At 45.0% G+C, this 13,646-nt stretch overlaps 1 protein-coding gene across 1 annotated transcript in view; it reads right to left on the bottom strand.

Moving 5' to 3' along the window:
• CORO1C (coronin 1C) overlaps positions 1 to 12,776 on the bottom strand; it is a 73,647-nt gene extending 60,871 nt beyond the window's left edge. The window contains exon 1 of the mRNA XM_032309607.1: positions 12,637 to 12,776. The gene's annotated coding sequence lies outside the window, so the exon portion shown is untranslated. The remainder of the gene's footprint in view (positions 1 to 12,636) is intronic.
• Between the last annotated feature and the right edge of the window lie 870 nt (positions 12,777 to 13,646).

Genomic DNA, 13,646 nt, shown 5'->3' with positions numbered 1-13,646 from the left:
TGCAAACACATTAAAACCGTGGAGCCCAGGAGCCTCTAAAAAGGGCTGATAGCTCTCTGTGATTCCCCTCGGGCTGGCCTGGAGGGCCCTCAGGACCCACTGGGGACACTGAACAGCCAGTCAATGCATTAAAGGATAAGAAACTCGAGAGGAGAAAGGAAAGAGAGCTCAATTTTCTCCATGTCTACCTTAACTTCAAATCCTCATCTTTATACAAATTACGGTTCTTCTCATAGCTATTTTAAGAAAAACTCACCAGATGAAAGCATGCTTCCACAGGGATGTTACTTGAATTGCTTCTAAAATAAAAGCTGCTAACTAAACCAAAAAACAAAAGACCTAAAAACCCCAAACTACCAGTATTTTCAACTTATTCAAGAAGTCAGTAAATTTGCAATGAAGCACCAATATGTAATGCCACCCTGTTTTTCATCAGAATTCATGCTGTGATTAGAGCTCCAAAATGTGCTTTACAAATAAAACATGTTCCAATAAACAAACATGTACATACACACACACACACACTTTGATTACATATCTATAATGTAAATTATGGGGTTGGATTACCATTAAATAATTTAATAAGTAAATGTGTACAATTAGTAATCCTTCCACACCACAGAAAATGCCCCCTTTAATACATTCATCGTCTAGTAAAATGGGAAGACTGACCATCTCTATCACAAGCATATCACATTAAAACTGAAATTCAATTATTCAACTAACATTTATTGGACACCTACTGTATGCCAGGCAGCATGCTGGGAAAGGAGACACAGAAAATGTAGAGTACTCTCTGCCTTCAAGGAATGTGAAAGATAGAGGTATTAGGTCTCACTTTCACAAACTGAAAAATAATTCCATACAGGTATTTATTTTTAAATTTCTACTCATTTAACCCAAAATATAATTCAGAGGAATCCTTAACACTAGTGACATCCACAAATTACATTTTCATCTACCTTTGTAACTCCACATCAAAGCTATATTTATATTTTACATATATAGTCTATTATCATGACTTCCATAATCTGGGCCATTTCCTCTATCCATCTTACACTATTCCTCCTCACTATTACACCTGTTCCAAATCAGCCAAGTGCTATTTTATACACTCTTAGGGCCTCAACTCCATGTCCCATAGATGCTGACTCTCCAACACCTACCTTGTCCTCTCAACTCCCATGGAGCTCAGTCCCACATGGAATTCAGTATTGAAAAATATATACTTGAGGGGCACCTGGCTGGCTCTGCTGGTAGAGACTCTTGATCTCAAGGTTGTAAGTTTGAACCCCACATTAGGCATAGATATTACTTTAAAAAAATAAAAGGAATTATACATTTGAGGGCTAGAGGAAGTCTGTAACATATTTTTTAAACTATTACACATTTTAAAAGCAAGTAAAATACTTAATACATAAAAATGTTTGAATGAGTTCTTGGAAACCAGACAATCCAAACTCCTCAAAGAGGCACAACGAAAAAAGAGAGGTGAATTATTTCTTATTGTTTGAAGAGGCTTTTTGGTAAGAGTTTATAAGGGAACAGAAATACAGAGATCGGTGCCTAGCTCTGGCCAGTACAGGCCGACCCAATTTACAGCCAATACCCTGCCCTGATCCACTTCTCAAAGATCACAGAAACCAAGTCACTGCTAAAACTTAACACCCTTTCCAGAGTGGTTTCCAAAAGGAAAGGGATGGAAAAAAGGGATCATAAGTATTTCAGGAAAAAAAAAAAAAAGCAGACGAACTGTTTTAGAGGTAACAGGAAGAACCTTTCAAAAGCAGGCAAGGCTTCTTCCTGATTCCAGGTATGAGAGCTAGCCTGTCTATATAGGCTCTCCCTGATCCACACACCTTAACTCAACTTTTCCCCTGAAACCTTGTTGCACTGACTGAAGGCCAAAATTTTAGAGAGATGATCTATAACAGGAATATTCCTTTTTAAAAGTATTAATATTGGGGCACCTGGATGGTTCAGCTGGTTAAGTGTCTGACTCTTGATTTCAGCTAAGGTCATGATCTCAGGGTTGTGAGATCAAGCCCAAGTCTGGCTCTGCACTCAGTGTGGAACCTGCATAATCTCTCTCCCTCTCCCCACTCCGCATTTCCTCTTAAAAAAAAAAAAAGAAAGAAAGAAAGAAATTAACAATAAAAATATTAATCGTGTACCTCTGAAAGGGTAAAGAGATGTGAGGAAAATAATCTAATTAAAGCCCATAGTCATCCTAACACTGATAAACAGTGGTAGCCTACAAGTGACTGTGGCAATCCAGGAACACATGAGTAGAAACAAATTCGAACCAAATGCTTTACAGCTTAACAGGGGAGCAGAAGCTTCAAATGAAGAAAGGAGGATGAAGCCTGTGGAGGGCTGCCAGGGCAGGAGGCTACCAGATGCCAGCACAGGCTGGTCGGTATAGAACACGGTTCCTCCCCTCTGTTTTACAGGACTCCACTATCACCATGAAAAGGTGAAAATCCTGTGGCTGTGAATTAAACACATTTCTTCAGTCTAGGCTGGGAACTTGCCCACCACTTATAATTCTAAATCTATACCATAAATGCCATCCGAGTTCCAAATAACTGAGATCAACTTTGGAACACAATCCAGTTCCGGGTTGAGGACTGAACGTACACAGTGCCTGCAAAACAGAAACTGCATCTGTGCTCTCAACCATTCAGCCTTAGAAAACCGCATGGTTCACAATCATCCTTTGCAGGTGATGCCCATTATTTGTTCCACGTGACAATTTCAGCCCAGAGCATTCAAGGTATCTCTATGTGGTGTAAGAACAAAATGAAACTCTCAGGGTACTAAAGAACCAAAAACTTCTAACTTATCTTTACCTATAGTAGCAGTGTAAAGCAGCCAACAGCTTGGATAAGACAGCAAGTCCAAGGTTACTCTATTTCTAGAACAGACAACATGCATCTTACTAAATACCACCCCCAGGAGCTATGGCCAGCCCTCGCTGGCTGGGGCCCCTCTTTTGCTTGCCAAGAAAAACCAGGATGACAATGTTTAGCTAAAGACACTACTAACCACAAAACTAATTCACCGTCTAGCTTGTAAAGTGATGGGTCTTCCAATAAATTCTTCTGCTTAAGGGAGAGGACAGCTCAAGTTTACATGTGTTTCTCGGTCGCACTCACGCAGCATTTGAGTTTTTGCATTTGTAAGTCAGGCTCAATTCTTTAAGTTCCTAAGAATGAAAGGAATTACAATCTTTAACTAGAAAAGAATGCTTGACCATTGCAAAAAGGAATTTAATTATCTTTCATGTGAAGTAAGCAAACAAGGGTGATTAAACATTTGTCCTGAGGAGGAGGTAGGTGCTTGTGAACTCTGTCAAGAACCCCTACAATATCAAGAGTGGAAAACACCCCCTCCAAAGGGAGCACTCTCCCCACACTTCCTTTCCCACATGTGTTTACAGCCTTTCACAAAACTGAAAAATTACATCTCTGTTCATGCAGCATGAAGACCTCAGCAGTTCTCAGAATATAGGGACACACATCTGACTCCACAATGGGGCAAAAAAGGCTCTTGCACCAAACAGCCCTGTGCCCAGATTCCCAGGCTGTTTTGGCTCCATGGAGCCAGAAAAACCACACTGTAAAGCTGTGATCAACTTCTGCTGATCCTAAAGGGTTTTCATTTTCACCATGCCTGTTACAATCTGTGTAGTTCCAGTACCCGCGTGTTGCTCTTATCAAAATTAGTGTCTCCATATGCATATGGCCTAATGGTGCAGATTATTCTGGCAAGACGCAATGCAAAGTCACTTTTGCAATATTAATTGGTCTTTGAAACTTTTGAGATAAATACCTACAACCACTGTTTACTAACGGTCAGATTATAAGACTGAGGAAATAAAAATGGATTTTTTTTTTTTACATTAAAACTAAGAAATCAAATCTACCAAAGGCTTATCCAAGAGATTCCACTTAAGTTCCCCAAAAATGCATCTTAAAAGACCTGAATATCTGGACAAATCTGATAGGGTAAATAAAATACATGCACATGCTAAAGATGTGAGAAAAGACACAAACATTGGTACAAACTACTGATAGCGATGATAAACTGAAGAGGCAAACTCTGTTGAGTAGGTCTGGCAAAAGACCGTGGTGTAAGGTTAAGAGGGAACTGGTGCATTCGGTCAAGGACTAAGAAGAGAAAGTACATCAGGTTCACACTGTTCAAAAAAAAAAAAAAAAGACAAGACACTATAATTCGACACAACCAACTCTAAAAATGAATTTCACAAAACACATGGAAGGAGGTGGAAGGCAGCTGGGGGAAGAGGGATGGAACAGTTAAGTTCCTGATATTGGGCAAGTCTCTCATGCTCCTATGACAATAGTACCTTCCACCTTAAGAGGAGGAATTGACCAACAAGGTACTTTCCACTCTGGCTGTGATTCAGAATCACCAGGGAGCACAAGCCCAGGCAGATGTATTTATAAAGGTCTACAGATGATCCTCATGGATAGCCAAGAATGAGGACCTCTGGGGGCGCCTGGGTGGCTCAGTCAGTTAAGCGGCTGACTTTGGCTCAGGTCACAACCCCAGGACCCTGGGATCAAGCCCCACATGACATGAGGCTCTCTGCTTAGTGGGGAGCCTGCTTCTCGCTCTCCCTCTGCCTGCTGCTTCCCCCGCTTCTGCTCACTCACTGACAAATAACTACAATCTTTTTCTTTTTCAAAGATTTTATTTGTTAGAAAGAGAGAGAACACAAGCAGGGGGAACAGCAGAGGCAAGGGGAACAGCAGAGGCAAGGGGAGAAGCAGGCTCCCCACTGAGCAGGGAGCCCGATGCAGGACTCTATCCCAGAACCCTGGGATCATGACCTGAGCTGAAGAGACATTTAACCACCTGAGCCATCCAGACATCCTACAAATAAAATCTTAAAAAAAAAAAAAAAAAAAAGGAAAAAAAGAATGGGGACCTCTGGACTTGAGAAATAATCTCCCAAACACCTTAAAATGATATATTCTTAGAAAGGCAGGAAGAGGGGCACCTGGGTGGCTCAGTGGGTTAAGCCTCTGCCTTCAGCTCAGGTCATGATCTCAGGGTCCTGGGACTGAGCCCCGCATTGAGCTCTCTGCTCAGCAGGGAGCCTGCTTACCCCCTCTCTCTCTGCCTACTTGTGATCTCTTTGTGTCAAATAAATAAAATATTTTTAAAAATAAAAAAAAATAAAGGTAGTAAGATACTGGTGCTTTGTATGATCCATGTTCATAATTTTTAAAAAATTAATATAGGCAATTTCATGATCAAAGGGGGAAGATATGTATTGTGAAATTATTGCCTTCAGTCATACAAAATACACCCGTCTGTATTCTACTTTCTCTCACTCTGACCTTTGCATTAATTTGACGTAATTTCTCTTTATTGTGGCAAACAGGAGGGACTACTTTGTTACTAATGTGAAATTCATGTGACAGGCCCAATTTAACATCCCACCGTAGCTACTGAGGCTCTTTCCCAAACAGAATGTTAGTTTATCACAACACTGCCATTAACATTATAACCAGGTAAGAGTCTTAGGTACTGCAGCGCAATCTCCTTCCAAACCCTAAAAAGATACCAATCTTTCCCAGGAACTAAACATTTTTCCTTAAAATGACTGAATACAAAGGAGGCCTAAATAAGAGAACCTTGTCTAAACAGACATTTCTAATACAGACAGAGGCAAAAAGAAAACAAAACCTTGCCTCATTTTTAAAATTACCTTCCTGGGACGCCTGGGTGGCTCAGTTGGTTGGACGACTGCCTTCGGCTCAGGTCATGATCCTGGAGTCCCGGGATCGAGTCCCACATCGGGCTCCCAGCTCCACGGTAAGTCTGCTTCTCTCTCTGACCTTCTCCTCGCTCATGCTCTCTCTCACTGTCTCTCTCTCAAATAAATAAATAAAATCTTAAAAAAAAAATAAAGTGTACAATTTTAAAAAAATAATAATAAAATAAAATAAAATTACCTTCCTAACCTAAAATTAGACAGTCTTCCCTTCTTCAGTAATTCAAGTTTGATTCAAAGTCTAAAATTCCGAGGTGGGAGTGGGAATCCATACATTAATGGCTTAATTTCAGAAGTAAAATGTATTAGACTTACTCTCCCCAGTTCCATTCATTAACAGACATTAAGAGTGATGACAGAGGGAATACAAATTTATTCATGGTCTACTTGCTAGTCCAGCAAGGAACCATTAGCATCCCTCACCACAGAAGAAAAAGCAGGCTCAGGGAGGTGGGATAACTGGGCAGTCACAGCTATTAAGAAGTGGAGCCAGGGGCGCCTGGCTGGCTCAGTGGGTTAAAGCCTCTGTCTTCTGCTCGGGTTGTGATCTCGGGGTCCTGGGATCGAGCCCCGCATCAGGCTCTCTGCGCGGCAGTGAGTCTGCTTCCCCCTCCCACTCTCTCTCTGCCTGCTTGTGATCTCTGCCTGTCCAATAAATAAATAAATAATCTTAAAAAAAAAAAAAAAAAAAAGGGCAGCAGAAATGTTCCCAAATGGCCAGTTGGTTTCTCCTAATTCTCAAGATACTAGCCAGGGAGCCTCAGTAGCTCAGTCAGTTGAGCATCCAATTCTTGATTTCAGCTCAGGTCATGATCTTGAAGTCGTGAGATCGAGCCCCACATCAGGATCCACACTCAGCATGTTGTCTGCTTGAGGTTCTCTCTCTCCCTCTCCCTCCTACCCCAGCACGCGCACACACACACACACACACTCTCTCTCTCTCTCTCTAAAATAAATAAATACATCTTTTTAAAAAGAGAGATACTAAGTGGAGTATTTTCAATGATACTATTAAGAGTGAACATAGGAGCACAAAACATTTTTTTTTCTCTTCTCTGAGAGAAGCAAGAGAGCCTGAACAAAAGAATGAAAGGCAAGAAGGCTTGTGCCCTGAAAACCTAGTTTATACCCATCATCAGGTGTACACAGGGGTGGTTCCAGTACTGACTGACTCAGTACCATCAGGGCTGGCCTGCTGCCTTTGGTGTGGCTAAGTTATTCTAAACTAAAAATGTTCCTCGGCCATCTGTCCTACTAAGAAGGCTATGCACCAGTCATCACTTTTCATTAGGGGGAAAGAACCGGGATGAGAAGGTTCTGCCCTCGGGAAAATGTTTCAAATGCTTGGTTTTACATCTGAGCAATTTTGTGGCAAGAGGTGGATTTGGGTGCCAAAAAGACAGGGGGGAATACCCCTGTACTTTGTTACTTTACACAGGCAACAGAGATGTAATAATCATCAGAGAAACCCACTGACCTCAAGATATTTCCAATTAAGTTCAATAATCCTTCATTCAGCAAATAACCCAAAGGCACCTGAGACCAAGCTGTGAGCAAGGGAATCTTGGTATAACTTGTCAGGTACCTCTCTCTCATATTCTGGCTTCTATGGAAGGTGCTTTCAGACAGTAAACTCAAGTTCAGGTCCAGTTCCCTGCAGCAGACAGTAGTGATGAATGTCTGATGTGTGAAGACAGGGACAATGTCTGCCCACAGGGTTGAGGAAAGTTTCATAAAGGATCCCAAAGGACAAGTGGGATTCAGCAGATTGGGGAGGAGTGGTTAAGTTCATCACAAGATGGTCTGAAGCCTGAGAAGTTTCAGGAAGCCGCCAACAGAGATGAAAACATAGGAAGGAGAGTAGCAAGAGAGGAGGCAGGCCGAAATCAGAGACACCCTGATCCACAGCCACAGGAAGGAGCCTTGAAGTTTAACCACAGACAGGAGGTGGAAGGCCACCAGAGGATTTAAACAGAGGAATGAAATGTTCCTGATGAACCCTTTATGATACAGAATTAATTTAAATCGTTTCCTAACACTTTCACATTTAGTTTTTAATTTATAGAACCAAAATACTGATAGGGATGTGACTTAAGGTCAAGTAACTTAAAAAACAAAAACAAAAAACAAAAAGAAAAGAAAACAGATTTATTTGAGAGACAGCAAGAGAGCACAGAGGGAAAGATGGGGGTGGGGGTAGAGAAGCAGGTTCCCCACTGAGCAGGAGCCTGATGAGGGGCTCAATCCCAGGACCCTGAGATCAGGACCTGAGTCAAAGGCAAATGCTTAACCAAATGAGCCACCCAGGCGCCCAAGGTTTAAGTAACTTCTAACTCCATTATCAACTGACTCCATTACGCATAAATCGGACTTTACCAAAATTAAAAACTTCTGTGCTTTTTTTTTTTAAATTCAAGATTTTATTTATTTATTTGACAGAGAGAAATCACAAGTAGATGGAGAAGCAGGCAGAGAGAGAGAGAGGGAAGCAGGCTCCCCGCCGAGCAGAGAGCCCGATGCGGGACTCGATCCCAGGACCCTGAGATCATGACCTGAGCCGAAGGCAGCGGCTTAACCCACTGAGCCACCCAGGCGCCCAAAACTTCTGTGCTTCAAAGGACACCCTCAAGAAAGCAAAACGGCATCTCACAGAATCAGACAGAAATTCTGCAAATCATACATCTGATAAGATATTATGTAACTGGAATATATAAATAACTGGTAATAAGAGGATAATCTAATTTAAAAATAAGAAAAGCATCTAAATAAAGATTCCTCCAGAAAAAATATTCAATTGTCTGCTAATTACTTCAGAAGATGCAGGACATCATTTGACATCAGGGAAATGCAAATCAAAATCACAATGATATACTGCTTCACACCCACTAGGATGGCTAGAGTCAGAAAGTAAGAGAGTAACATTGTTGACAAGGATGAGGAGAAACCAAAACCTTTATACAATGCTGGCGGAATTGTAAAATGATGCAGTCGCTTTGGAAAACAGTCTGGCAGTTCCTCTAACAGTTAAACACAGAGTAACCAATATGACCCAGCAAGTCCTAAGAGAAATGAAAACAAGTCCACATAGAAACTTGTACAGGAATGTTCATAGCAGCATTATGCATAACAGCCAAAAGGGGGAAAGACCCAAACAACCACCAACCAATGAATGGATAAACAAAATATGGTATATCCACACAGTGGAGTATTATTTGACCGTTAAAAATGTATATATAGTACTGGGGCACCTGGGTGGGTCAGTGGTTTGGGCCGCTGCCTTCAGCTCGGGTCGTGATCTCAGGGTCCGGGGATCCAGTCCCATATCGGGCTCTCTGCTCAGCAGGGAACCTGCTTCCCTCGCTCTCTGCTTGCCTCTCTGCCTACTTGTGATCTCTCTCTGTCAAATAAATAAATAAAATCATATATATATATATATATATATATATATATATATATATAGTACTAATACATGCTACAACATAAATAAACCTTGAAAACCCTTATACTTAATAAGAGACACAAAAGACCCCATACTGAATTATCCCATTTATATGAAATGTCCAAAATACACAAATCCAGGGACAGAAAATAGATTAGTGGCTGCCTAGGGCAGGGGAGGGAGGAGAACAGCAGGGCTGGAGGACCACTAATAGGTATGGGGTTTCTTTCTGGACTAATGAACATGCTCTAACACTACGGTGATGACTGCACAATTCTGTGACTATAATAAAAACCACTGAATTGTACACTTTAGACAGGTGAACTGTATGGTATGTGAATTATATCTCAAAAAGAAGTTACAAAACAAAAAAAGATTCCATTATGTATTACTGAAATACAAATAAGCTCTCAATGTTCACTCATTTTAAAGGATCCAAACTAGGGCAAAGAAAACCCAGAGAGATTCTATTACTTAAGATTCCAGGTACTAGGTCATACTGAAATATTCATGAGGATTTCCATGTTTTAATACAGAAAAGACATCTTAAGTTGAAAAAGACAGAGAAGTACGAAAAAGAGTTTTTAATAACTCAGAAACAGAGTAACACAGGGAAGTCACCAAATGGAAAACAAACATGGATTTGTACCCTGCATAGGAAAGAGGCACCCAAATTTATTACTGTTCCACCTCTGAGAAAGTCAAAGGCAAAACAGCCCAGTTAATAATATCTGTTTCTAGGGGCGCCTCAGTGGCTTAATCAGTTGAAAGTCTGTGTTCAGCTCAGATCATGATCCAGAGATCCAGGGACTGAGCCCCAAGTCTGGTTTCCTGTTTCGTGGGGAGCCTGCTTTACCCTCTGCCTGCTGCTTTTCCTGCATGTGCGCTCTCTCCCTCTTTTTTCTTTCTGACAAATAAATACAATCTTAAAAAAAAAAAAAAAGTTTCTAAAGCACCAGTTTGTGACAAATCAAAGTATTAAATAATTTGCCATTCCAGTTACATAACTGAGCGCTGATAATTCATCCTTTTGAACATTCCATTTCACACACCGGAGTGGCTCTCTTCCTCATGGTTGGAGTAGGTCCCAAAAGTAACAGGTGCATTAAACATAAAATGTAAAACAAAAAATCCAAGAGTGTTTAAAAAGTACTATGTGCCACCCTGAACCTAATCCTGAACTATGTAAAGTAACAGACATAAATGCTAATTAGCACAATCTGCAGGCAAAGTAACAAGTGAACATGAAAAATTCAATACTGTGTGCAGTGTGATAGCTCACTGCTATGTGTCTATTAAAATTCAACAGGCTTCAATGTACCTTCCACAAATAATCAAAAATAAATATGGACAAAGCACATTCTGCATTTGTCAAAAAGGTATGTACCCGACCTTTATACCAATCTTTGTTCAATCCTCAGTACACATGACTATCACCTACCACAAAACAGTGCATGTCATGGAGGCCTAACATTGAACAGAATTCCCAGTTTTATTTTACTTCCCCCCAAGTAGTTATGCAACCTCTCAGACCCAAGGGTTACTAACTAGACTTCACAACCAAACACTGTCTCTGAAGTGTATCTCCACTCAAAAAAATAAAAATAAGATATAAAAAATGACTTCCCTTAAGTTAGTTTTCTGAAATATACAAAAATCAAGGCCAAAACAGATTTTTCCCATTTCTTCAGTTTTTACAGGGAATGCAGAAAGTGAAGATATATAAACAGATATCTACTTGCCTTCACAAATGAACAGACGGTACAAAGCAACTGCTTATACTTAATCATGTTTTTGTCTATTCTACCAGGCCCTTGTGTTAGGAGAGAATTCTGCCAGATAAGGACAATGAAATGCATTATTATATAGAGTGACTAAGAGCCCTACAAGTACTGTTTTAGAATGTAATCCCAGGCAGAATGGTTGCGGTAAAAGGGCCTAATATTTTGTAATAACTATTACCAAAAGTAAAGACATTGGCTATTCAGTACCAGTTTAAAAACACTCACTACATCCAATTCTGTTTAAATGTCTTATAGGAAAGAAAGGCCTTTGTATCTTTCTATCCTGGGGGAGATGAACAACTTGCAATTTGCTTCTCACCCAGAATTCCACGTTAGCAACATGTAGAGCAAGTACTTCAGACGCCACAAAACAAGGGCAGCCTACATTAAGGCCAAATATAGGATGTGATTCTAAACCACGATGCAGTAAAGCCTACGTTTCCTTTTCCAGCGATCAAAACCCTTTGAACACTCCCAAAAAAGGACGGCAGGACCAGCGCCTCCCTCCAAGAGGAAGCCCCTTTCTTCTCGGCTCTCCCTAGCAGCCTGCCACTTCCCCCAACACATTCAAATCATTTGAGAGACCGAGAGCTGGTGTGTGCGCGCCGGTGTGGACGGGCGGGAGAGCTGGGTTCCTGCATTTCCACCCTCTACATCTGACCTCATCCCCAGTCATTTAGCCGCAACGGAGCCCCACCTGCACCTCGCTCCTTCTGACTGCGTCCCTCGCCAGCTGCTCCGCTATTAGGGGAGCACATCTCTGAATGACCCGGTTCACTCCGATGCTCCAGTCCCCCGATCCTGCAGCGTTCCGGCTCCGCTCTTCCCCTCCCAACAACCGCCCCCCGCCCCGACGCCAGCCCCGGCCCTCCCAGCCCGCCACTCCCCACCGCTCGGCTACTCGCTCTCCCAAGCCGCCCCTGACCACATTACTCCAGTTCTAGCCGAGCCCTGCCCTTCCCGACCCCGGAGCTAGATCTTTAGGACCCGGAGCCGGCCTCGCACCCACAGCCAGCCACCCTCAGGCTAGACCGCCGCCCTCGCCCCTCCCACGCAGGGTCCCAGCTCGCCCTGGCCCCACGTGAGCCCGTCCCCTGGCCCCCCACCCACTCGCTCCCTGGGGCTACTCAACCCCCGCCCCCAGGCCCGGCGCCCCCCGACTCGGCGCCCTAACCCCGAACAGCCCCCTCCCCACCCCAGACCCCACCCAGCCAGGAGGGTCCCCAATCCCTAAAACCCTTCCTCAGACAGCTCCTCCCCACCCGACCCGGGGTTGTTCACCCGGGCGGGAGGCGTCTGGACCTCCGAAAGCCGCCCCTGGGCAGCCTCCTCCCCACAGGGATCCCGGGTCACCCTCCCAAGGCCAAGCGGTTCTGTCCCGAACCTCCGGCAGCAGCCCCTGCTCCAACCCGCGGCACACCGGCCGTGGAGGGGGAGGCGGCCCAAGGGTCTGCGCCCCGCGCGCCCACTAGAGCCCACTCCCCTCCACTGGGCCCTGCTCCACGCCCTGCCGGGTCCTGTCAGCCGGCGCCGGCACATGCGGAGAGGACCGGTCGGCCCGCCAGCTCGCTCCCGAGCGGCCCCGCAAGGCGCGCGCTGCTCACCAGGGCCGAGATGCCTGAGGCGCCGCCGCCGCCGCCGCCGAAGTCCCCGCTGCAAAGCCCGGCGAAGCCTCTAACCGCTGCCGCCTCCCGCCTGGCACTGAGCGCCGCGCGGGGGAGGGGCGCGGGCAGCCGCCGCCGCCACCGCCGCCGCACGCAGACCCCGCCCCCGCCCCGCGCCGCGCCCAACCAAAGGGCCCTAGGGCTCGGCCCGTCACGCCCACTTCCGGGAGGGAAAGCCCACTTCCCACCCCTGGTTCCACGCCCCACTCTCGTTAGCGCCCCCTGTGGTCGCGCCGAGGGATGCCGGTGGGCTGCGGAGGAAGGCGGTACCTAAGCACACGCACCGCCTACTAGTCAACACGCCAGAGGGCTACGCCCATGGGCGCTCCCTAGCCACGCCCACTGCTCCTCAGAACCGGGAGCTCCGCCCACTGGCCCGCCTTGGCTCTGTAGGGCCACATCCCCCGGATCCTCAGAGATTCTTCCAGACCCGCTCAAAACCGGAACATCAGCTCCCCTGAGCCCGCCCACTACCCTTAGTAGGCCTCCTGGCTCACTAAACCCGCCTCCCCTTCCACTGCGTCCGAACTGGCCCAAGGGCGCCACAAAACCCCGCCCCGCTGCTAGAAGCCCCACCCACGAACCCAACCCCATTCTCGGCATCACAAGCCCCGCCCACTGCCTATCTAAACCTTGACTCTCCAAGCCCCGCCCCGAATTCTCCAACTCCCGCCTTTGCGAGCCAAAGTTCCGCCCCCGCTCCCATCACACCCTCCCACCACCACCTCTGGGGAATGCTAGCGCTCCACCCGTCCCTTCTCTTTCTATTGTCGCATTCCTAGCACAGGGTGGCTGTCCCTGGGCTGGGCCACACCACTCCCCAAGGAGGTCCCGTCTTGACCCTATTTCGCAGACAAGGAACAGGTTCTTCCCTTCTTTTGCCGGCCAAAGTCCCTCACCCGTTTGCTCAGTAACTGGGCCGCCTAGGCCAAAGTGCAGCTGATTCAAGT

This window comes from Mustela erminea, chromosome 13 (assembly GCF_009829155.1).
Source record: "Mustela erminea isolate mMusErm1 chromosome 13, mMusErm1.Pri, whole genome shotgun sequence".
Classification (NCBI taxonomy): Eukaryota; Metazoa; Chordata; class Mammalia; order Carnivora; family Mustelidae; genus Mustela; species Mustela erminea.
The sequence above is the reverse complement of the archived record's forward strand: the minus strand, read 5'-3'. Positions and strand labels throughout refer to the sequence as shown.